The 25,454-nt window shown below is 38.2% G+C and overlaps 1 protein-coding gene across 15 annotated transcripts in view; it reads right to left on the bottom strand.

Moving 5' to 3' along the window:
* Positions 1 to 25,454, bottom strand: part of MAGI2 (membrane associated guanylate kinase, WW and PDZ domain containing 2) — a 756,464-nt gene that overhangs the window by 598,497 nt on the left and 132,513 nt on the right. The window contains exon 1 of one of the 15 annotated variants that reach the window (XM_087764986.1): positions 12,825 to 12,967. The exons of the other annotated variants lie outside the window; for them this stretch is intronic. The gene's annotated coding sequence lies outside the window, so the exon portion shown is untranslated. Of the gene's footprint in view, positions 1 to 12,824; positions 12,968 to 25,454 lie in introns of those variants that run through there. 15 annotated transcript variants of the gene reach the window in all.

Raw genomic sequence — 25,454 nt, 5'->3', positions numbered from 1 at the left:
AGTTATACCAAAGAACTTCAATGGGAAAAGTGATCAAGAACTCACTATATTATTGAACTTCGATTATTTATTTTTTTTTTTGCCATTTGACTGCAGTTATAACAAAAATGAAGTACAGAACTAAGACACACAAAGCTCTTTTATCTTTAAGGGGTCAATTAAAGAGGATAATCATCTATACAGAAAAAACTCCCTATTGTGTTGCAACAGAGTGAATTTCCTAGTTACATAAGATGTATAAAGTGTTAATAGGCAGCAACTATCGCAATAAAATCCTAAAATTTCCTAAAACTTCATCCTTATTTCAGAAAAATTACGGCATACACTTGATCACACACTAACTCAGTAGAGGACCTAAAATTCCTGAGAATATGAGGAAGCAGGAAGGTAATTTTCCATTAACACAATGTTCCAACATTGTAATAGGAGTGAAAATTTTATTTGAAAATATTGAAAAGGTCTTTCTGAAATTGTATTTTTCAGTAAGGCTCAAAAGACTGTTTATGTTCTGCAATGCAGATAAATTGTTATTATAAAACATCCTGATACAACTATTCAAACCCTTCAACCTTATTCAAAGCCCATTTGATTTATTTTTCTTCCAAGCCAAAATATTTCAACCTCAACAAGCAAGGATGCTTTATTTCCCCTTTAAATATCAAATATACTCATACAAAATACTTCATTTTCTCAAAACAGAATTTTACGGTACAGAATATCTCCAACAGAACTTCCGGAAAGACAGAACAATAATATGAAGAATGAAAATGTGGCACAATAGAAACAACTGAGAATTGCTTATAACAGAGTAAAAGCTGCTCCTAATGGAGCTGTCCACCATTATTATCTTAACACAGCTACTTAAGCAGAAAGTAGCTAATACCTTCATTTGTGTTAAAACAAGCAAAGACTTTTAAAGAACAGTTAATCAAGATGTTCACCACTCTCACATGAATCAGCACCATAGCTTATCTTGATCTGTTTTATTCAAAACACAGCCTCCTGCAGTCACAATCTTTTTTTTTTTTTCTTCCCCTTCCCTTTTTTACCAGGTCTGTAGAAGAACATATTCTTCGAGCAGAAAGTTTTTTTAACAGAAGGGAATGTGGAAGAGAAAAACACGACTAGAAGAAATGCTTAAGTAGAAAAATTCAGTATCATATCCAGTACACCCCTCCTAGCCAGGGAAGACGATACCCAAATATGCTATTTTCCAGCAGCTTTTTGTTTAGTTGCAGATCTTGCATTTAATTTCACACAAGAAATTCTTCTGGATTTCCAGCTTTGGAAATCAAAGTCATTGCCAAGTCTTATCACCAACAGTCAAAATTGTGATTCTTTTGGATTACGTTAGGTACAGTGTTAATCACATAATCTTAAAAATTACAGTTAAAGTAAATTGATTCACCTACCTAAAGTCAATGGTATAGTTTGGAAAATGTGAATTTCTTCCTCAATAAGGGTATTAACAGTGGTAGTGAATACACAAGTAAACAAGACAGTAATAGGCAGTTAGCTGTTTGTTTTCAATATTCGAACTCTTCCTATTTTTAGTATAGAATAAGACAGGGTAAGCATCTCAGCCTTGCTCCCACCTCTTCTGCTATTCAGTAGAGACTCAAGGATAGTCATTTCTTCACCCTTGGCTACATTTCCTGGTTTGGCAAGCCAAATAAAACCCCCAAACAAGGGATTATTTTGCCAATGATTGGTAAAAAGTTTCATCTTTTTTTTGTATCTCAAACATTAAAACTTTCCTACTCATACTGCTTGATTCCACATACGTGAAGAAGATCAAGAATCCTGTGGTCAATGGACATTAGCAAGCATTCTCGGGGACTCTAATTCATATGACACTGAAACTGCCTGTGGCTCTAATGTCTCTTACTTAAGGCTCCACATATTGCTATTATAGTAAAGTTTCTGTCATAGGAAACTAAGCTTTTCTAATATGAAGCAGGCCATCAGGCTAAATATTATCAATCAACCATTTCACTCACACAAATTCAGTCTGGTGGCACTGACAAATAAAAAAAACCTGAATTTGGACCCAGTCAGCTGGATGTCCTTCTGACAAAAGCACTTTTAATGATAATTAACAGCCTGTCTGAATAGAGAGCTTTGGCTGGAACTCAGGAAAAAAAAAGGACAGCCTACCACCTTTGGAAGAAGGGGCAGGCAACTCAGGAGGACTACAGGGATGTTGTGAGGTTAGGCAGGGAGAAGATTAGAAAGGCGAAGGCCCAGCTAGAACTTCAACTGGCCACCACCGTTAAAGATAACAAAAAATGTTTCTACAAATATATCAGCAACAAAAGGAGGGCCAAGGAGAATCTCCCTTCTTTGTTGGATGCAAAGGGAAACACTGCCACAAAGGATGAGGAGAAGGCTGAGGTACTTAATGCCTTCTTTGCCTCAGTCTTTAATAGTCAGACTGGTCATCCTTGGGGTTTTCAGGCCCCTGAGCTGGGAGATAGAGATAGGATGCTGAATGAAGGCCCAGTTGTCCAAGAGGTGGCAATCACCAACCTGCTCCTCCACCTTGATGCACACAAGTCTATGGGCCCAGATGGGATCCACCTGAGGATATCGAGAGAGCTGGCAGAGGAGCTGGCCAAGCCATTCTCCATTATTTATCAGCAGTCCTGTTGAACCGGGGAGGTCCCAGATGACTGAAAGTTAGCAAATGTGACGCCCCTCTACAAAAAGGGTCGGAAGGAGGATCCCAGGAACTACAGGCCTGTCAGCCTGACCTCAGTGCCGGGAAAGGTCATGGAGCAGGTCATCTTGACTGCTATTACGCAGCACGTGTGGGACAACCGAGGGATCAGGCCCAGCCAGCATGGGTTTATGCTTCACTAACCTGGTCTCCTTCTATGACAAGGTGACCCGCTTAGTGGATGAGGGGAAGGCTGTGGATGTTGTCTACCTGGACTTCAGTAAGGCTTTTGACACTGTCTCCCACAGCATTCTCCTGGAGAAGCTGGCTGCTCATGGCTTGGATAAGTGCACTCTGCACTGGGTTAAAAACTGGCTGGATAGCTGAGCCCAGAGAGTGGTGGTGAATGGAGTCAAATCCAGTTGGCGGCCCGTCACAAGTGGTGTTCCCCAGGGCTCAGTGTTGGGGCCAGTCCTGTTCAACATCTTCATTGATGATCTGGACGAGGGGATCGAGTGCAGCCTCAGTAAGTTTGCAGATGACACCAAGTTGGGGGGAAGTGTCGGTCTGCTGGAGGGTAGGAAGGCCCTACAGAGGGACCTGGACAGGCTGGATCAATGGGCCAGGGCCAACTGTATGAGATTCAACAAGGCTCAGTGCCAGGTCCTGCACTTGGGTCACAACAACCCCATGCAACGCTACAGGCTGGGGGAGGAGTGGCTGGAGAGCTGCCTGGCAGAAAAGGACCTGGGGGTGTTGGTTGACAGCCACCGGAACATGAGCCAGCAGTGTGCACAGGTGGCCAAGAGGGCCAATGGCATCCTGGCCTGTATCAAGAATAGTGTGGCCAGCAGGACCAGGGAGGTGACAGTGCCCCTGTACTCGGCACTGGTGAGGCCGCACCTCGAGTACTGTGTTCAGTTTTGGGCCCCTCACTACAAGAAGGACATCGAGGTGCTGGAGCATGTCCAGAGAAGGGCAACGAAGTTGGTGAAGGGTCTAGAGCACAAGTCTTACGAGGAGCAGCTGAGGGAGCTGGGGTTGTTTAGTCTGGAGAAGAGGAGGCTGAGGGGAGACCTTCTTGCTCTCTACAACTACCTGAAAGGAGGTTGTAGTGAGGTGGGGGTCGGTCTCTTCTCCCTAGTAATGAGCGATAGGACAAGAGGAAACAGCCTCAAGCTGCGCCAGGGGAAGTTTAGGTTGGATATTAGGAAAAATTTCTTCACTGAAAGAGTAGTCAGGCATTGGAACAGGCTGCCCAGGGAAGTGGTTGAGTCTCCGTCCCTGGAGATATTTAAAAGATGGGTAGACGTGGTCCTTGAGGATATGGTTTAGTGGTGGACTTAGCAGTGCTAGGTTAATGGTTGGACTCGATGGTCTTAAGGGTCTTTTCCAACCTTAACGATTCTGTGATTCTATTCCATGATTCTATGAACTGCTTTCTGTACCTGTCACCCACTGTTCCCCAGTCATCACTTAATAACCCATGACCAGATGAAGAAAGAAGGAGGAACTGTCTGAATGTAGGGCATGTGCACTCTGAAGGTGGAGAGAACAAATGGCTATTAAATCTATTTCTGAAACAATAGTGCTTTTTCAAGAAAACATCATACTCTTGTAGCCTTCTGCATAGCACCAGGAAAACAGCCCCTAGAGCCACGAAGTGAAAACGCACAGAGCATTGAAGCTTTTCACAGGGTGCATGTACCCTCAGTGCGATGGGCAATGCTGGCAGGAAACCTCTTTGATTACAAGTCCATCTGAAGAAGAAAACTTGGAGTTACACATCTCTTGCCACATAGGTGTTAGAATTGTTTAGTGCTTCACTGAATGATGGGGTTGATCTTGAGAAAGGGTGACTTTTATTACTTGACACTTGGATTTTTCTTTGGTGTCTGAGGGACAGAATTTCTAAATTCTTAACCTCATGCAAGTCTATTGCTATGATACATGCTCTTAAAACTTAATCCAATGCATGAGACTGAATCCTGCAGAATTCAGCAGACTTTTCCTCAGACAGCCTTTACTTTGAACCACGTTGCTCCTGGCAGTTGTACAGGAAAACAAAGAGCCTTCTGCCCCCTCCCACCAGCGGGCTAATTACTCACTGCACATATCACAGGGCTCGGTCCTCTTTACAAACCTATCTCCAATAGAGTAGTTACACAATCCCTCTATTATAAATATTTTAAAAGGATAAATTTACACATTAAACGTATAAAAGATACTTTATAAAAGACATTTTTCTTAAGAAATATTCTTGCTACCACTGAGGCACAGTAGCTGTAGTGCTAATTAACACAATTCACTCACTGTTATCTAGAAGATTAAAAATAATATCAAACACTCCTGCCAAAGACTTAACAAAGACTCAATGCACAATAGTTATTCTAAACTTCTGGAATACCACTGAACAAGAATGTAAGCATGAAGGAAAACTACAATTAGAGCTTTCTAAAACTGTATCTTAACATCATACTGTTGTATGATGCCTCATGCTCATTGCCTTTCCACAAAAAAAACCCAAAAACAAAAAAACCTGTTAAGTAATGGGTAGAGCCTTTTTAAAAAAGATTTCGCCCCACCTGCAAACTGAGCTGTACCAGCCTATTGGATCCTTTTCAGTACTGGGTTTCATCTTATTTTGAAACCAACACAGGAGTGCTTATATCATCATTATGAAACTGTATACTTGCAGAGACACATGGAGGAATCTAATTTGTAAAATTCTTGTGGGAATCAGATAAACCAGTCTGAGTTGAAAATACAATCTTTCAGACTTTCATTTTCTATTAATTTCAAGCTTTTCAAGGCTGATTACTCAACCAAGAAAAGGAAAGGGAAGAGTCGTTTTTCTTGCTTTCATTTTACAACATTTCCAGGGAAAAATACTCAATTTCTCCTACTTTTTTTTTAATTTTTTTTTTTTTTTAGAAAATAGTAATAATTATAATACTACAAAGCTCCCTCTGGAAAAAAAAAAAAGCCTCAGAAAAGACAGTGTTTAGATCCTTAGCATATGCCTAGCACAGCCGTGGAATACATTATGAAGTAAGATTAAACAGGACACTTTGAAACTCCTTATCATAATGATAAAATATGGTTAGCTGCATCTGTAGTAATTTAGTGAATAAAGATTACTAGCCATTAATGCAGAGTTTAATAGAGCACTTGAAATACCTGGAAACTTCCATCACCAGATACCAGTTAGTCAAGGATACAGTCCATTAAAAAAGAAGGCTGGATTTACCTCTCTGGTGGCACTTCTCCATTCACTCTAATGTAGCCACACCAGGCTGTGCTCACGGAGGCTGTTACACTACAATCTCCCCTGATCTGGAGTCATTCTTATTCCAAACTTATTTCCAGAAAGCTCCAGAAAGGCAGACACTAGACAGCGCACACAGCGATTGCTGGAGATGTGAGTACCACCCTTCACCAGGGGGTAGGTTTTCCAAAGCAGAGGCAGCCAGCCCAGCCCAGAGTCAGTACTGCTCAATTTTCACTCCTGATTCTCATGTCAATGTGGATCTAAGTTCTAGGTCTCTTTCAGCATTGTTCTCTGCCTTGTTCAAAGCTGTCGCTACTCTTCTTGCCTGACTCTGCTTCCCGCATGGATGTTTTGTTTGCCTGACCCTTGGTTCTACCTCACCTCAGCTTCAGCACATCTTTTGATCCCTGCTACCTCATTATCCTAGGTACATGCCCAAAACCTAAACTTTAGGTTTGGCTGTAAATAGCCCGATCATTGGAGTTTCGCTTGCTAAGAGTACTTGGCTGGAAAAATCTTCAATATATAACAAGAGCACTAATAATTGCAGTCTATAAAGAATTTTGATACAGTTAAATCCAGCTTGATGCAATGGGATATTTTTGACTTAGTAAGCACTAGCAAAGTTATGGTTGCTAAGAGAGCCAAGAACTATGAAACATTTATCTGGAAAGAGACTTTGTCTAAGAAGTGCTGGCTTAGAAGGAGCTGACCTCTGAAATGTTCCTTCCCAACAGAAGTTTCAGCAGGGAACAGCCAGAATAGCAGTTTCCTCTCTGTTTTTCAAAAAGATGGCCCTGCTTGTTTTAGGACTACACGGCAATGGGGTAGTTTTAGATCTGAAGGAACCCCAATGGTTTAGAAACTTTCTGGTCTTTCTGTGGCAGCTCTAAGACAGAATAAGAAAAATTACCTCCTTTTTGTGCATGTGTCATGTAACTCACCCAGAGGGATACAGCATTCCCTAAGCGTTTCCTAAGCCTTATTATTCATCCTCTCAATGTTATTTCCCATGTTTCCCTGGAGAGAATTAAAGAAGAAAGTCTCAAATTATTTTGGACCCTATTCTCTGAAATGTTGAGCCTAATGTAGCTATTGAAGCCTGCTTCTTACATCTGCTCCCGCTGGCTTGAGTGATTATAGAAGGTTCACATGGAAAATCATCATGATCTCGCAGGCTGCCCCTATAACCCCTACGATGATGTAAAACATGTTTCTTCGACATTTATTTCCTTGAACTGTCTTCTCAACCTAGCGAAGTCATTAAGATCAGAAATTCCAGTACAGTACTCTAACCAGCAAAATCCTACAGATTCTTTTAAAAATTAATATTTAAAGCAACTATTCCTTTTAAAAATAACTCCAAACCAAGGCTTCATCTAAAAAGCACACACTGAGCATCACTTTACCTATTGGATGCACTCCATAGGTCTGTGTTAATTGTTATAGAGCTAACCATAGGCCCTCTCCCTGATAAAGCAAACTTAGAAAATAAATCTCCATTACAGTCTCTACTTCTCAAAGACCAAAAGGCATCAGCAGAGTGCTCTTACAAAAATTGTAGGGGGGGGGGAGGGGACGACAGTGTGAGCTGGAACCCCTTAATATTTGCATTTGCCAGTGCAGATGACATTAGGCTAAGAATTGCTCCAAGACATTAGTGTTATTACAGATGCAAATAAAATTATGCACCTGTGTACAAACATCAGAAAGATGGTATAACGTATTAGGAATAGATTTAAAAATTGATTAGAACAATTGCTCAGAAAATAACATTATGGCATTGACTTCTAAGAGGAAATTAATAGAATATTTTGCACAGTTAAATATCGTCTCCAATTTAAATTTTATGTTGCGTCTTCAAAACCAATTAGGCTGTGTTACAGTCTGATGATTTGCCAAATTATCCTTTCTAAAACAAAAGTAGTTTTTGACTAACAGAGGCAAAGGAAAACTGCAGCTACTGCATTTATTTTCATTTTTATAGCGTAGTATATCCAGGGCCCCACCTCAGTAAAACCATTTAAGCACATTTATAAATTCATAGACATGAGAAGCCCCTACCAAATCACTACTTCAACATAATGGCTTTTCCATTCACTTACCTGAGACTGGCAAGTCACTTAATGAGTGTACTCATGTGTGACAAGTAACATATATGCTCAAGTTTTTGTTACCCTGCTACAAATCTCCCTAAATTAAAAAGCAAAACAAAACAAACAAACAAACATATGCTCATAATTCCCAGGGGAAGAAAACAGCAGTGCCAGAACATCAGCATATAGTGGAAATTAGCCAACAGAGGTCAGCAGTACATAACAGAAATACCTTCTTAACACCAGCCATGTCAACTACACTTACCTACGGTCATTAAAAAAAAAAATAATCTTAGCTGATATTGGTGGAAATTTTCCTGCCAAAAATGGAGCATTTTTTCATAATGAAAAGTATTTTCCTGTTTTGAAAACCATCAGTATTTCATAACTCAATACACATAGCACAGCTTCAAAATTTTGCTAACTTTACTTTGCTAATCTCTTGTACTGTCGTGCCGTGGATGTTGGCCATGTAAGAGTTAAATTTCTAGTTACATACCTGAGAATTTCACTGCAAAAGGGCTTAGACTTGAATAAACAAAAAGTAACTCAGACACTCCAGACTTTCATCTCCTTTACTTTAGCAAGTAATGTTTTTCAGTCAGAGAAATTTGTTTTTTACTTCTTTGGTAAAGGTATGTATTTATCTATATTTCTAATTATACCAGTGTCATAAATTAGATTATTTTTTAATTAAAATTCAACATATCTGTATTCTTCACTTCATTTCCCATCAGGCATAGTTGCTTCTTGTGGATAAGGTCTTGGATACACACCTGAATTCTCAAACAGGTTTAGAGATTTTTTTTTTTTTTTTAATATTTTTGAGAAACAATATGATTTCAAAATAACAGGAGATTGTTATGAACAACAAGCATTCTGCTTCAATTCAACTTTAATGTCTATTTATGTCCTATAAAGAAGAAAATTTGGATAGACAAATCCCTTTAAATGGATATCTACTTGAGTAATATTACATTCTAGTTGTCCAAACAAGCGGCTGCATACTGTATGGCAATCATGGATTACAGTTAACTAAAGGAGTATTAAGTTCAGAATGTAACAAAAGCAGCATGAAAAGCAACAGCTTAAAACCAAACCTTTAAAAAAGGCACAGAACTAATTACTTTTTTCAGCAGGATTGTTAAAAACTAATTTGCCACCTGCTGTCACAGAACAAGTCTTGATCATCTTAGTAATGAAGTAGTCAGATATTTGACTGTACAAGTTAGAGCATATTTTAACTTGATGAGGGATAAGACTACACAATGAAGCAAATGCAGAAGGAAAGCTTACTGCTTCATAATGTATTAAATACACATTCCTTGTACCTATTAATGTTCTGGAAATAAAGCAGGGCATGTTTATTTAAAAAGCAGGATCCAAGAGATACTGTAACACTTTTTAATTTTTTTTTTCCTATTAAAACAATGAATTTTGTTAGTCTTTCCTCTGTATATCAGCTTATATGTAAATTTAGAATAATGAAATCCTACAGGTTTCAGCAGATATCATTACATGCATTACACCCACTGATCTCCTGAATGAACACCAGCTTCCACAGAAACAATGACTGTTGTTTCCAAAGCAGCCCAAGGACTTAATGAAATTTCTTCTATTAATTTTCAGTCCACATGCTCTAGGAGGCTTTGAAATTCCAACATTTGTCTCTAACTTTCAGAGTGCAAAGACATAGTTGGAAAGATTATCGTCATGCTGTATGTGCATTCCTCTCATCTCCAAGGACTTAATTCACTAATAAAACAGCTCCGCAGCTTGTGGCCTAAGGTAAACTACAGACCTGACAGTGGACTATGAATCAAGATCAAAGCGACATTAGGCCTTGATCATTAATGCTTTCCTTCCATTTTACATAAGATGTACTGCCACAACTGAGTCATGAGAAGGATCATTTCTAGGTGGATTCTCTCCAGCTCAGAGATGGTAGGACAGGCTTTACTCCCATATTTTATGTACCTGTAACTTCATTGACCTCATGCCTAATTTACCCTGTCATCAGATTAGAATCAGAGCCACGGAATACAGTCTTTCTATAATGGACCTATAATGACAGTCATTTTGGAATACATTAATAATTATGAACTGAAACCTGCAGCCCTTATCCAGATGACAACTTGCACTAACTCTGGTGATTGATTTCACTAGTAGTTTTAGCTAAGAAAAGATTGTAAGTTTGTGTGTTATAGTACAAAACTTCTCATTTTAAAATTGTATACAGGCAAAAGAATTCAGCTGTACATAAAAACATCCAAAATTTTTCATAAACAAACATCCTTTACTTATTAGTAGGAATCCTAGTTCTCTGTGCTTACAACAGTAAGTACTATAGCCATTTAATCTAGGCTATATTAAATCAAATAGATGCTAAAAATAATTACGTTCAGTTATAACAATGAATTTGAACTAGGCAGCTATTCTCTAGCATCTAGTATATTAGTCCTCATTTCTTTCAGATTTGGAGAATACCTTTATTTGCTGGGGAAAACAAACAAACACACACACAAACCCCAAAACTAAAAGCTTATAACTTTCCCTGGTAGCCAGCAGAGTAAAGTTTTGGGGGTTTTGTTGTTTGTTCATTTGGTTTGTTTTTTTCTGGAAAGTCTTTCAACGTCTGCTGTTAAATTTTGTCAGCCTATCAGTAGGGAACGGACATTTAAAATTCTATTTTTTTCCACAGTGTTTAATTTACCTAATTTTTTTATTAAATATGAAAACACTATTGAAATACTGGCTTCTTATTTATGAGGTACAGTCTCCTCTCAAAAGCTTTATTACATATCTAAACTGTTTATAGACCAAATTTCTGACAACTCAAAAATGGAAGTTGTTCTGGGAGAAGAGCAACTGTTTAAGGCAGTTACATTGCTGAAGCCACATACGTGATTATTAAAAGAACCTGTGGTGGTATTTATATAACAGATGCAGCAATGTGTACTAGATTTTGACAAAAGCATTTCAGTTCAGCTTCCCAGATGATTTTGCATCATGAAGGTATATCTACTGACCCAAACACCTGAAAAGCAGAAACACAGTATATTTTGGTTTTGTAAGAGTTCAGAACCAAATTTTATGTTTCCTCAAATAAATACGCTCTCAGTGATATTACAGTGCTTCAGTACAACATTTTTCCATGTGGAATCTGTATCCAAACAGCTCATCCAGGCATAGACCTGGCATTAACCAGTTTTGTTCAAAGTAACACTTATAAAGGAATATCCTTTGAAATTATTCTCGTAGCCTGTTAGGGCATACATAGCAAGTTAGTTACCAACAAACCAACAAGTTTTATATCATACTGTTAGTACACCTGGAACTCTATTTTTTTTATTAATAAGATAATTTTATTAAAAACTATTTAATGAACTGCAAACATCCTACTTCATAATAAAAAGAAGGAACAGAATATCCCATGTCATTATTTGGTTACAAATTATATCATGTAAACTCTGCTTCTCATTCTCTGCATTTTCTCCCCCGTAACATAGTCAAAGTGATTTAATATTGAGGGGGGGGGGAAAAAAAAATAATGTAAGTTTGGTATCGGGATTTTTTTTAAGTTAAATATAAGGGAGAGGCAAATTTTATAACTTGACAAAAAGCTTTTGGGAAATTATACAAACGGCTTGGTTTTGTTTGCAATTAATTTTCCATAACTGTCCTTATCATAAATATCATAGCATATGCTCCTGACCTCACATGTCTTCACTAAAACAATTTTTTTACTTGAAGTCACTGTCAAATAATCATGTAAAGTGTATATATACATATATCTATCTCCACACATCACGGTGGCTTTGCAATAAATTCTTATAGTCACTGACTAATCACAGGAAAGAAACTGATTTAGTTTTGCCAAAAAATATATTTCTTAGGCATGCTGTGACCTACTTCAAAAGTGCTTTAAATATTTATTTTGGAAGTTTCATGGAAGAAATCTACAATCTATAGAGGTCTCCTTCTATTTCAACACATTCAATGAAAGCCAGTGTTTTCCAAAAGAAACAAAAATCTAGGCTTTTCAATATGAACAGCTACCCAAACTGTCCAACTTAGTTTTCCAAGTTGCCAGGACCTCATGCTTTCCAATAAAATAAAAAAAAAAAAATAGAATCTGTCTTGCTCTGTTGTGTTTTTCAATGGTCTAATTTAAGCACCTTAATTACATTAAAATTTCTGCCAAGAGAGTCTATGAACTGGAGTTACACAAAAAAGGGAATGAAAAAACATACTGCACAATCAGAGAGCATTAAAAAAAAAGGTTCAAATGAGAAAACAAACTTAGGAAGATCCAGTAAGAACAGCTTCATCACAAACTTTCTCAGACTGTACAAGTTTGTCTTGTCCTGTGCTAAATTTTCACACCCAAATGCATTCAGCCCTGTTTCTGCCTCAGTCCATGATCACAAACTGCAAGATGTAGTTACAAAACCTTCTCATTTCTTGCACATAGGTCAGCCGCTTCCTTTCAGTTATCCCTTATTTGTCCCTCAAACATCCATCCTCATTTACCCACCAGGTCCCCTGGCAGGCTCAGCTAATTCAAAAGCTCAACAGCAGAATCCCCGTGGCAGCCAGTTCTACAATTTAATTCCACAATTTAATTCTACAGAAGTTAACTTTGAAGTTCTACATGAAGTACTGCATGAAGTACTTAATTTGTTTTCTTTTACTAAATGCCTAATAATTTTAAACTGTGACTCTGTACCAATTTTTATGGGGGAGTTGTTTTCCTTTTTATCTATTCATTATTTTGTAAACCTCTACTGTACCTTACCTTAATCATCTCTTTGTTAAACTGAAGGCAAAGACATTCCTCCACAAATCAGGAGATACAATAGCAGTATGGCTCTCAAAGGTCTTTGTGTTCTGCCCGAGAATCTCTTTTGCTCAGGATGCTGTTATAGCTTCCTTCAAAAAAAGCCTGTCATCACTGACTGCCCTTCCTCTTCAGTTTAGACCACAGAATTAGTGGATGATTTCAGACTATTCAGGAAGAGTTCCCCAAAGAAGTATCAGAGAGGACTCTGTATCACTGCTCTGGAAAACCTATTCTGGAATGCACATTTGTTTTATTTTTATTACCTACAATATATTAACAGTTTTTGTACCTCCCAAAGACAGTTTTGGTTAATGCTTAATTTCACTAACAAATACAAGTGAAAACTGTAGTTCGCACTCTGTCTTCATTTACACTGACACTTAGGAGCACCCTCTTCACACTAGTTCTTTTTTCTAGGTTAAAAGGAAGGCATAAACAGGAGGCTCTAAAATCCCCTGCACATAATGCACTTTTGATGCATGTCCATTCAAGCCAACAAGACTAAGAAGAAGGATTTTCTTATGCTTTGTTTTAAAATAACAGGCTGCTGGCTACTACCCACTCAAAAGATGTCAAATTTTTGTTGAGAAGTAGGAATTGAACAATTTCTTTCTAAAAGCTTCAGATTTCCCTTTCCCAAGCTTTCATTCTGTTTTGAGAAGAGAGAGGTATTCCTGATGTCTTGGTTTACTACAACAAGGTGCTCTTTGAGACCTTTGTGGTTTCTCCCTGAAAGTGCAGACCTACCTCTACAGCACAGAGATCCAGCTCTCTGCACAGTGACAAGCAGAGAAGATGGAGAAAAACATGGGATAGAAAACAGGCTGAAAACATTAAAGGCAGAAAGATGAAATTAGTTTTTTTTGAGGAAGAATGTTTCTAGAGAATCAAAGAGCCAGGTGGTCTTTTTACACATAAATATGCAGACACAGTGAAATACATCAAACTGTTGTATTAAATGTAGTATCTTGAGACCACCTTGACTACAAGAGCCAAGTTTTCAGGGAGAAGTAATATCTGTTACTAGACACAGTTGGAAAAGTTGTGTGCCCAAAAGCACATATATTACCTCTAACTATGTAAGTTGGTCTTGATTCACAAAGTGTTCCCAGATGAACACAAAAACCCTATGTTGCGAAGTCCTTCCTACATGTTCAGAGCCACAGGGATGTTGTGGCAGTGACTTCTATCCCCTTCTCACACCCCAGGCTCTTTCCAGCCGTGGCTGTTCACACCTCCAGTTCTTCTAGCCTGATGCCACTTGTCCGCAAACCCTTTTCTTTTCCAACAGCAAGCAAGTGAGCCTTTGATATATTTTCTCCATTTACTCGGTTTCCTCAGAAGAGTGTTCTTACTGGGGATCCCCTGTACCTAACAGCCCTTCCTGTGGCACTGCACACTGACCACTAAAGAACAAGTAGGAAAACTAATCTGGAAATACAAGCCAAGCAAAGTTTAGCAGGAACATAAAAAAAATGTTCCAAAACAGATTTTCCTGGAGATGTGATATATTTGTTTCCAGTCACAATTTTAACAGAGCTTTTTTTAAATACTTTTATGGCTCACCCTTAAACAAGGAGTCCTAGTCTTTAAATACCAGACGTTTTTGACATGAAAAGTTGATAAAGGTCAAAGTTTGGGTATAATGAACTGCAGAGAGTCTAAATTCCTGGAAACATTCAAGGTCAGGCTGGACGGGGCTCTGAGTAACCTGATCTAGTTGAAGACCTTAAAAACCTGCTCATTTCAGGGGGGTGGGACTAGATGACATTTAAAGGTCCCTTCCAATCCAAATCATTCTATGATTCCATAAGCACTGTTCACAAAACACACAGTTACAAATTTACTACGTTCAGGCCTTCTCCCCACTGTTCTGTCTAGTTGCTAATATTTAGCTGCTATTTCATAGAATCATAGAATCGTTAAGGTTGGAAAGGACCTCTGAGATCATTTATTATTTGCAACTAAGCAGTTAACTGCTTAGTTAACTTAGCAATTTGGAAGACAGAGCTTCCTTATTAACATCCGTTAGTACCAACTAAAATCCCAGATATATTAAACCAAGGCCACTTATATAATGCAGTCCCCAGCACACAGGACTTTTTTTCGACTTAACAGATATGCAATAATTGTTATTAGTTTGCTACAAACATATCTATGGAAGCATAAAGACTTAAAGACATCAAATATGTCACAAAATAATACTTAGAAACATTAAATATGTCACAAATTCTGGAAGAAGTGTGTGGGAGTGGAGAGATGAGAGTTGGATGAGGGAGGTTTAGGGAGAACTGAACTCCAGCTGTCATATTGTTGGCCACTGGCAAGAGCCTTCAGGCCAGAGCTACAAAGACAGAGAGTCTAAACCCATTTATGTACCTGAACCTTTTGCAACTTGGCACTTCTGAACCCATGATTTGCTGAAGAGGATTATACCCCTCTTCCAGGCCTGGTGGAGAGGCTCTCTCCTTTTGTAGTGAAGCCCTGCAACATGAGTCCAGGTCATGAGCTGGGCCACTGAGCATTACTGGTCCTAAGAATCCACTATCACCTTACAGAGCCAAGTGCTGGATTTGAATTGCTAAGAGCATATGTGTTTATATGGCTTGGGTCTCTGCAAAACAGACGCTCACAGAGCATAGTAAATACAAGGCCTGAGAAACAGCATTTATCTCCTCTTCCTCCTCCTCTATAAATAAATTACAAATAATAAAAAATTACAAGTAATAAAAATCAATATTATTTTGCTTCGATTTCTTTCTCTCCGCTTGCATTGCCACAGCATTGTTTTTCAGACACTTACAGGAGGGTATGTCCACATTTCAATTTTAGGGAATCCCATAGTCTCAAAGGTGAATGAATCCTAATAGAGTAGAAAGATCTACATAATCCTTGCTCGCAGAGCAGCATCATTTATAACATAGAAAGTTTCTATTGTAATTTTCTTCTTGACATGTTATAGTCTAACTTCAAACTTCTTGAATTCACAGAAGGCTTTTGTTTTGTTTTTACCGTAACTACTTATTTGAACTTTGGCTATTTTTTTTTTCTTAACGTTTACTCCAGTACGTCATGCTCTGTTTGAGAGGAGTAATTGGTTCATTCCTTTAGGGGAAAAGCAAAACACAAACAAATACAATATTTGCACATAAAGTGCACACACATTTTTGCTTTAACGCAAAAATAAATAGTTTTTACATCCTCTAAATATTAAAACCACAAAGTCTTTGCCCTGGTGAATATACTGTGAATTGGTTTAGATTTATGGCATTATTATACCATAGTTTAATAGTGTTTCCTATCAACCTAGGCAGAAAGCTTAGCTACACTAAGTAAATAATATTAACTACTGCAAGGAAAGAAAATGCTGTTCTGATTAAGGCAGTGGACTAAGATTAATAAGGTCTTAAATTCCAGATTCTGTCACAGTCTTCCTATGTGACATTAGAAAAGATATATCTTCATGCCCTGCCTTTAACTCCCTTCTATAAAACAGAAAAGTAAGAACTATAAAACTGTTTGGCAGAGCAACATTCTGGTTTTGTGCTGAATCACTGCCTAGTATAATGGGGCCATAATTTTGGTTAGGGCTTATCTGCCATACTATAATAATTAATAAATGATAGTAATCTGTGCCTTCATGAATAAAAATATCTGGATGAAGACCAGGGGGCTTCAAAGGGCTCCACTGCATTATTTAAGAACCAGAGTTAAAAGTGTGTCATGTTAATACCAAGAAATGCAAGAAGCATGAGTACCAGCCCAAGGACGAGGGAAGGCAGTGCCGAGAACTACCTACCACAAATGTTGAGAATTTCAGTCAGGTCACTAAGACACCTGTATTCCTTCCCACTAGCGTTGCTGGCTGAAAAGCGGGGTTTTGTCATGCAATGAATGAGTGACTGCACTGCTAAGAAGAGTGTGCACACACGCATGCTCTTAGTTAACCATCATCCCGACTCCATCAAACCCCGCGGCCCCACCGGATTTGAGTGCCACAGATTATATTTGTTAAGTAATTTTTCAGAAGTGCTTAAATACTCACAAGAATTCATAAAAGCTTCAGAAAAGATAATAAAACTACAAAGTATTAAAAGGAGCAAGAGCACTAGCAATGGAATGTACACAGAGCAATTAATTGCTCTGCACTTTTTTTTGCTGTTCCTTCTAGCAGAATCTCCAACAGTAGCCAGGATGAGTACAGTAATTAATCTTTTTTATCAGCTGAGATCAGCGTGATTACTGGGCACACCTTTTAAGTGGAAATCTCGTCTGATATCCTGCTCTTAATTATTTACAGTTATGATTAAAGTTTATGATAAACACAGAAGAAAAGAATACTTGCACAATACAGATTTGCAAAATTCCACTCAGTAAAGGGACAAAACCCAAAGACCATCAGCAAGACTTTAGTCACAACATCCTCTGCGTAAAGTCAGCCATAAGTGGGAAGGAACTAAAAAGTTAGATCTGAAAGTATTCAAGGCACTACCGAAGAAAACAAGACTCATCGGATGTTGCTTCTAGCCACGTGGAAGGCAGCAAACATCTCTTATGCATTGCAGAAACTAAGAGAAAACATTCAGGAATGCAGTTCACTGAGATACATTTGACGTAACTCTACATTTTAATGAGTTATTTTTAAAGTCAGGTAGTTTGACAGGCCATCACGTAATTGCATGAGTGAATCACAAGTAAATTACTTTTCAAATCACTCACTGAAAAACACAGTCCAACTCTAATTTACTAGTTGTGTCATTTATTTGGATGATTGTATCATTTATTTTGACAACTGTAAATTAATTTTCAATATGAATGTAAAGAAAGCCATCACACAGAATGCTTGATGGCATGTTTTCTAAGATGAGCATAGCTGTGTCATGGCACCCTTGGCTATCACATTTTTGCTAGTGCTTAAAGGAGTGGAGTACAATGAAATTTCAAACTACTTCAATTTAAAACCAGGAACTTGTGAAAAGCCATTCACTATTCAACAACAGTTAAAGACCTCCCACAGTCCTCTTTAAGTTTTCTTCTAGGAATACAAATGTTATTTTATGCTGAATAAGAAGTAAGCAAGCCATGTTTATGCAAAACAACTGAAATATAAGCAGCTTAAGAGAATCCCAAGAGGTATCACCTTAGTTTTTCTGATTTACCTGTCACAGTATAATAATACAGCTTATAATTTAAAGCAATAAAAGTGAAACAAAAAACTGAGAGCTTGATTCTGCAGCTTATTAATGTGATTTAAATGGAATGACTTGCAAGAATCAGCATGTGGAAAAGATTCCCAAGCCTGAGTAAGCTCTCTTGGTAAATACTTTACTAAACCTTATGATGATACCTAGAGATTGGTCAATGGCAACACTGTAGATGTGTTTATTGAACTTCTTTCTTACCAGAAACAGACAGTCAGGTGACTAATTTTCAATAAATTCACTTTTAAATTATGACTGTCTTAGTAATACGGGTCTGAATTTGAATGCAGCACTGACTGCCCACCCTGTACTGACAGCTCCCCAGTCCTGAACTGCTATGCTCATTTTTATCATTTAAATGTAATTAGAAAAAAAAAAATCCTATCATGCCCCAACTATCAATGGAGTTCTCCACAATTCACAATAGTATAAGGAAACCAAAAAAAAAAAAAAAAGGCATAACAAATCCAGACAAAAAAACCACTATCTCACCTCTCTAAAAACGCGGTAATAATAATTAATGAAAACTACAGTTCATGCATACCAAGGAAACTTAGAAATTACTATTCTGACCAAGAAGTAACACCAAATTAGTTTTCCAGACAAGCTCAGATGATTTGTACAACACCAGGCAGAGAAAATAAGATCAGAAAAATAGACTTTTTTGTTAAAAGCCATGAATACAAAATTATACATTTGGCTTCTCATAATGCCATCTTTGCAATAAGTATTAGTAATAATATCAGACACTATACCATACTAGTCCTAGCAAAAAGATTTTGAAGGTAGGTGAAGGTAAGCATAAAAAATGGATGTCTATAGCCATTAGGAAACATTTTCAGGAAGCTATTCTCAACAGTGCTATTAAGGGGTGTTCTGGTATGGTACAGCAATACACTTTCCCCCTCATCTAGAATAAGTATGGAAGCATTTGTACTTCAACAGTGCAAAGATGCCCTACTTAGAATTGAAAATCCACTGTGGTAAGTAATAAGTGCACAAAGTAAAAGACGTTAGGCTGGTAAAATGTGCATTTTGTTCCAAATCATCTCTTTAACCTCATATTAAAAAACGAGAGAAGGAAAAGCAGAGGAAAACACAATGATGCTATAGTCCTGCAGTTACCCTTCTACAGTGCACTGTAGTTATTCCAAACACTGATGATTTGAAACAAATCAGGGCACCATATTCCTATACATTAATTTAGAAGGCATCAATGTGTCAGCAAAGGAACTGGTAACAAGTAGGTTGACAGAGTAAAGAAATAAATGTAACAAGCCCACATGAAAAATGAGGATGTACGTGAGAGTACAAAAACACTTCATGTTGACTGACTGTTGGTTCTGTGATAGAATAAGTACAAGGACAACTCTACCTGTCTCTTTCTGAAATTATCTGCCATTCACCCTTGCTCTCTGATGGCCACTTGGCCTGTAGTTCATGGTCCTTGGTTTAATTCAAACAGCTGGCTTCACAGAATCAATAGGATAAATCAGAGTGCACATTCATCTATCTATGAAGACAGTTCACTCTGTTCTCTGTGCTTGGAACAATATTTAGATGACTGTATAAGGAAATTAAGAGAATTGTTTATGATGGCACTGGGAGCATGCAGCCAATGCTGGTTTGTAATGGGATTAGATCTAATAAGCCGAGGCTGTGACAGACACATCTGCCCAGCATACTTAAGAGAGTTACTGTTGCTCCTTCTAGTGGCTCAGGCAGTTGCTTAAGTACACCACTCATGGGGAAGGTGAGTGTCTTTTACATTTTCTAGTGAAATAACAGAAAAAAGAAAGTTGCAAATGAAATACTGCATTTAAGCTGCATTTAGGTTAAATCCTTTTTAATTTATTCACTGTTTCAAAAAATTCTCCTATCTATTCACGTAGATATGTGAATTTCCTCATTTTAAAAGTTGTCACTTTTCCAGCATATTTTATCTTAATTATTTGTTGAGCTCATGTTAAACTCAGATTGTTTCTATTTCCACAAAAATAAATTTAGGAAAAAACTCCCATTTTCCAAACATGATTAAAAAACCCGCCATTTTCAAATGGCATTTCCTCATCTCTCAAAACTGTGTTAGTAGTCATTGTTGGAAGTTTATCCATTATGCTTTATGAAAATCTTACAAAACTATGATGCCAGATTGGTTTACATGTGTCATCCTTAAATTTGGCCTTTCTTTTGACTGATTTCTAAGCTTCACTCTATTATCAGAACCTAAGGCAACATTTTCAATTTTCTTTGCAGAGGTATCAAACACTTGATATGAAATATCAAAGCCTAAATCTGCTAATACAGATTTCAGTGAAAACTTGGAATGAGTATTCAGGCCTGCATTTGTGCTATAGGTTCTTCTGTCCATCTGTTAGAAACACCGAGAGGCCAGGAGTTTCTTTGAGACTTGATCAGGCATTCGTACGCTTCAGTGAGTCAATTACTGTAGCTGCATTTACTTAGGGCAGTTTATGTTTTGAGCATAGAGAAGCAGTTCAGCATCAGGGTGTTTCCTCCTGCCTGCTAGCACATGGCCTGGCAAGAAGCTGCAGAGACCAGCCAGCCACAAAAGCCACTCTACGGTGGGCCTTCAGACACCCAAAAAATTGTCCTCAGTCTTCCCAAGACTTTCTCTACAGTAAACTACTGCTCTACCTTTCCCTTTCTCTGTTCCCTCAGTGGCTTCATCCACTTCTCCCCATCTGGATTGCCCTGTTCCCCAGGCAGGACATGAGGAAGGGGCAATTGCTGAGCACTGCCATCTCCAGCCACAGCAAACCCCGTCCCTGCCAAACACACATTCAATATTTCCACTTGCTTTTGGGCCTGCAAATTGAGCCAAGTAATTCTGTCTATGCCATCAAAAGATTTCAACAAAGTGAAGAAGTGGAAAAAGGAGGTGAGGATTTGGAGAAGTGGGTTCTGGGAGGAAAAAGGGGAAGACAAAGCAGAGAGGCAGGGAAGGATTGTTAAATTAGTGTTTTCGCTTTCTAAGAGTACTGTTTTCATGCAATAATCAGGCAAATGAGAGGATATTTTATCTGTGTAGCCAAAGATGATCATACAAGGTTATAAACATGTTTGGGCTAAGAAATTCTCCTGATTAGTCAATGCAATAAAAAGGAGAAAGACTAATCTATGCAAATTAAAACACCCAACGGAGCCTCTGTAACATCCGAAGCTGCTTAGTCAGGCTTCAGAAAGACAATACACATTTTACAGCTGACACACAAAGCAGCACAGTTGGGAACTGGCTGTTGGGAGCTAAATGCTACCTGTAGGATTTGGTACCTTTGCTGCATGTCACCTGATGCAAAGTCTTAACAGCACATTCAGCTAATACACTTGGCCGCTGCCAGCCGTCCTAGCAAAGACAAGTTAAGCGTCTTTGTTAGGAAATCTAGGTATTTGTTCTCTTCTGGTTTTAGAAAACATAGCTGCAACAAGGGCAGGATTTTGGCCCTTAAAACTGAAGATATCATTAGTATACAGTTGAACTTCTAAAGGCACCTTTGAATAAGATAGATATACTCCATTTTGAAGGATGACTAAATACTGGAGAATCTACTGGAACATCAAGCAAATGCTGTTATATACTCCACTGTGGAAGCTGAACTACTGCCCTGGTTAAGAAGCTCAAATACTCCTACATCTATTCAGGCACATAGGATTAATTAACAAGTTTTATTTTAAATGCTTTGCTGAAGTTTTCTTAGGTTATTAACGTGTGTAATCAATCTTGTCATGTTATTCTGTTTTTTCATATTCCTAGGATTATTGTTAATGGTAAAAAAAGTAACCGGCAGAGTTTAGGAATTAGGAATGCCCAGATTCTAACAGAAGCAAGCAACAATGTTAAACAGAACCACCTGGACTTGACCAAAAAAGATTATCGGAACAGTTTCAGCAACAGGGGATCCTGACCTGCTAGACCCTAAGGCTTTGTGACACATGAGTATGGGATGTCTTCACCAAAACAAAACTCTGGTAATTTTCTTTTACTTAAACTTACTAAGCATTCTTTTTTCAGATTAAATTGGTTTTGAGTAGCTTAGGGAAAAACAAAACAAACAAAAAAATCCAACCCACAAAACATTTAAGCTTATAGAAAAGAATAGACCTTGAATGGAGTTGTAATTGTCTTCCTATGGTAACAATACTTTCAATTATACATAAAGTACAGCTGGTATACTTGATGACAGACTGTGCTTAAATTGTCAGGTAAGTCAATCCACTACACTTTCTTTGGCATAGAGTGATAGGGGTCTTCACCAATTTATAAATAATTTTTTATTTGGCCAAATATAACCCAAGTTATTCAAAACTGTATAAATAAGCACAGGTTACCCAATTAATAGCAGTTACTAAAGCAGTTTACAAATTAATGACTATTTTCGGAAGCAACAGGACTTCATCTGACCCTGAAAGTGAACACTTAAATGTTCAATGATTAATCATAAGTTAACTGTTAAATTGAACATTGCTTTAAATGGTTATTTTACTCCAGTAGAAATAATCTTCCTGGTGGTCCTTTAGAAAAGTAAACTACATGAATAAAACCTGGATTAGAATTATTCAGTTGCTCTTTGTCAAAGGGAAACAGGTATATGAAAATGTATGATTCCAGTGAAATGGATCATTTCTTTTTTGAAACCATTCCTCCCACTACACAATGTCCATTCCGTGAGCAAGCTGTACCCAGCAGAGCTCCTTGTAATATTTCTTCGAAAAGCACATTTGTGGCTACTTTGTTAACAGAGAAAACAAACCCTGGCATGAGCACTAATTTAATACCAGGAAGATACATCTTGAATGACAAAGTATTTAGGAGTTATGTTACAAGTGTGTTTAATGAGCTGTACCTAGAGTCTGAAAGTCAGAAAAAAGTTAGAGCAAACATCATGACATAAAATGTTAAGTGAATGCATTACTCATATCTTTCAAGGGATTATAATGGATCAAATTTAAGCTGTTTACTACACCCATAAAAATTTCCTCTAAAAATATCAGGGGCTGGGCAACAAATTTTCAGACACTGATCTATAAACTATCAGTTCACCTGAAGTAACTTGTTAGAAAAACCTGTTACTCCTTGTAACACAACTATTGCTATTGTAGATTAGCACAAAAAGCCACAGCATCTGCAACCTCTGAGCTCCTAAAAGAAAATTTTGCAAAGATGTATTGTAAAACCCGATATCTCCATTGGCTCAGCAAAAGGTGGAGGAAAAATCACAGCTGACCGAGCTGCTGTTATCCTGGCTGCCGTTTCCCTGTTCCTCTCTACCTCTGCTGGTAAGTTTGTGGCATCTGCCTTTCCTGCGCTTTCTGATGTTAATACTGCAAAAGCAATTAGCAGGAGAGGTATCTCCTCCTGTCCTTGCTGTGCCTTGTTTAGCTGGAGAATTTCTCTTTGGCAGAGAGGTGGAACAGCTTATCAGTGACAGGAGAAGGTAAAGCTGATATCTCTAGAGCTCTCCAGGTTTAGCTACAGGCTGAGTCAAATTTGCATGAGGCTTTAGGAAGGCTGTTCAAGACAGATATTTCAATTTTATTTTCTCTTGCATATTTACAGCTGGACCAGCAAAGAAGAAAAAAAAAAATCAGGAAGAGGGCAAGTTCTATCTGGATGAGGGAATGAACAGTGCAGTAACAATGGTGGTGGTGAATATAAATTATTCCATGGAGTAAAGACAAAGGCCAACTCGATATGTTGTAGAAGGACTTCAAGACACTGAGTGGTAAGAAAGACAAAGTCAAATATAAATGAAAGTGAAGTGATACATGTGAGGGAAAAAAAAAAAAAAAGTGTGCTGTGCTTGGCTCTGAAATAGTTACCACCACTGAGGGATGAGATCTCAAAGTTAGGATTTCAGAGAAAGAAACAGAACACACGCATCAACTGTTAAGAAGTACTAGGAGAATGAATACAAAGCCCACTAGGAAAGGAACATGTATACTTGTATATATGTTCAATAAATATAGTAATTCAAACTGAAATAAAGCAAATTAGGAAATATTACAGAACAGGACACAGACTGTATACACTGGAATTCCTGAACCTGGAAAAGGTAAAGCTGGAGTGGGACAGGAAAGAAGTCTAAGAAATCTGGAATGGTATGGAGCAGCTGAATAGGTAATGCTTGTTTTCTGTCTTCCTATACAAGGATTAAGGGGCATCAAAAGGTGGTATGCAATGGCAGATTTGAATGGAAGATATTTCTCCACACGTTTTGCTGTTAAGCTACGTTATTCCTTCCCACAGAACTTGCAATGCTTACCTCAGTTCACAAAAGGACTGGACAAATTTATGGAAGAAAAATCCATTGACAGTAATTGAATATCAAGTCATATCCTGTAATTTATGAAAACTATGAGTTGTGATGTGCTAGAAGCAATCAAAGTATTCTGGAGAAGTATCACTTCCTGACTATCATACGCTCAGATGCCTTCTTAAAGACCTGCGGCAGCCACCACCAAGGACAGGGACAGATCTTAGGTCTGGGCTTAGTACAGCCAAAATCAGGTTACTCAAGTAGGAATGACCTACTTGCATTCCTTGTTCAATAGATGTGGTAACTGAGTCTCTTTTTAGACCACAGCAAGACTGGAGCTGAACTTGCACTGAAAAGAACAGGTAGTGTTTCTGCAACTGGAATACTGACAAACTGGAACCAGGGGACACTTGCATGGTCTTACAAACCAAACCAGAAATCACCATGGGAAGCCATGCAACACTCTGTCCAGTGCAGGACTCTTAACTTGATACAAAAATACCACTGAACAAAATTAATTGTAAACCTGCAGTAACTAAGGTTTAGTTACTGCACCATTCTCTCAATAGAATATTTGATAGCTGTCCACAAATGAGGTTTGCTGTCCAACAATCCCTGTTTATTTATGGCAAATTGTTTCAACTACCTGCCAACTTCTTTTCCATGGATGAGGACTGCAGCATCTTACTTGGATATGCATGCTGGACATGCCTGTAATTAAATAATAACAGTTCAGCATAGCAAACTGCATCTAGCTTGGGGCATGGAGGGGATCTCAGACCTTGAACTGTATGGGCTGCGGTTTAGAAAAAAAAAAATTTTAAAAAATACTCATTTACCTAATTAAGCTCTTGATCTGTCCTTGCCTTCTGCCTCTTTAGGCTCTCCCTGCCCATATGCTCTAGCCTGGAAGCAGAGGGTTGAGGAGCTGCCAGATCCTGGGGGATCAGAGCTCTGGGACCCACACATCCCCTCTTCCCCCGTGGTCTGCCAGGGCCCAGTGCACAGCCAGCCCTGGGGCTTGCCGACACCGCTGCCTGAGCATATTCCACGTGCAAATGTTTAAACCATCCACTGGCAGGCTGCAACACAACCATCGCTCACAT

The sequence above is a fragment of the Nipponia nippon genome, unplaced genomic scaffold (assembly GCF_047370975.1).
Source record: "Nipponia nippon isolate SJK-2023a ecotype South Korea unplaced genomic scaffold, ASM4737097v1 scaffold_3, whole genome shotgun sequence".
Classification (NCBI taxonomy): domain Eukaryota; kingdom Metazoa; phylum Chordata; class Aves; order Pelecaniformes; family Threskiornithidae; genus Nipponia; species Nipponia nippon.
Note: the sequence above shows the minus strand (reverse complement) of the source record. Positions and strands in the feature narration are given on the sequence as shown.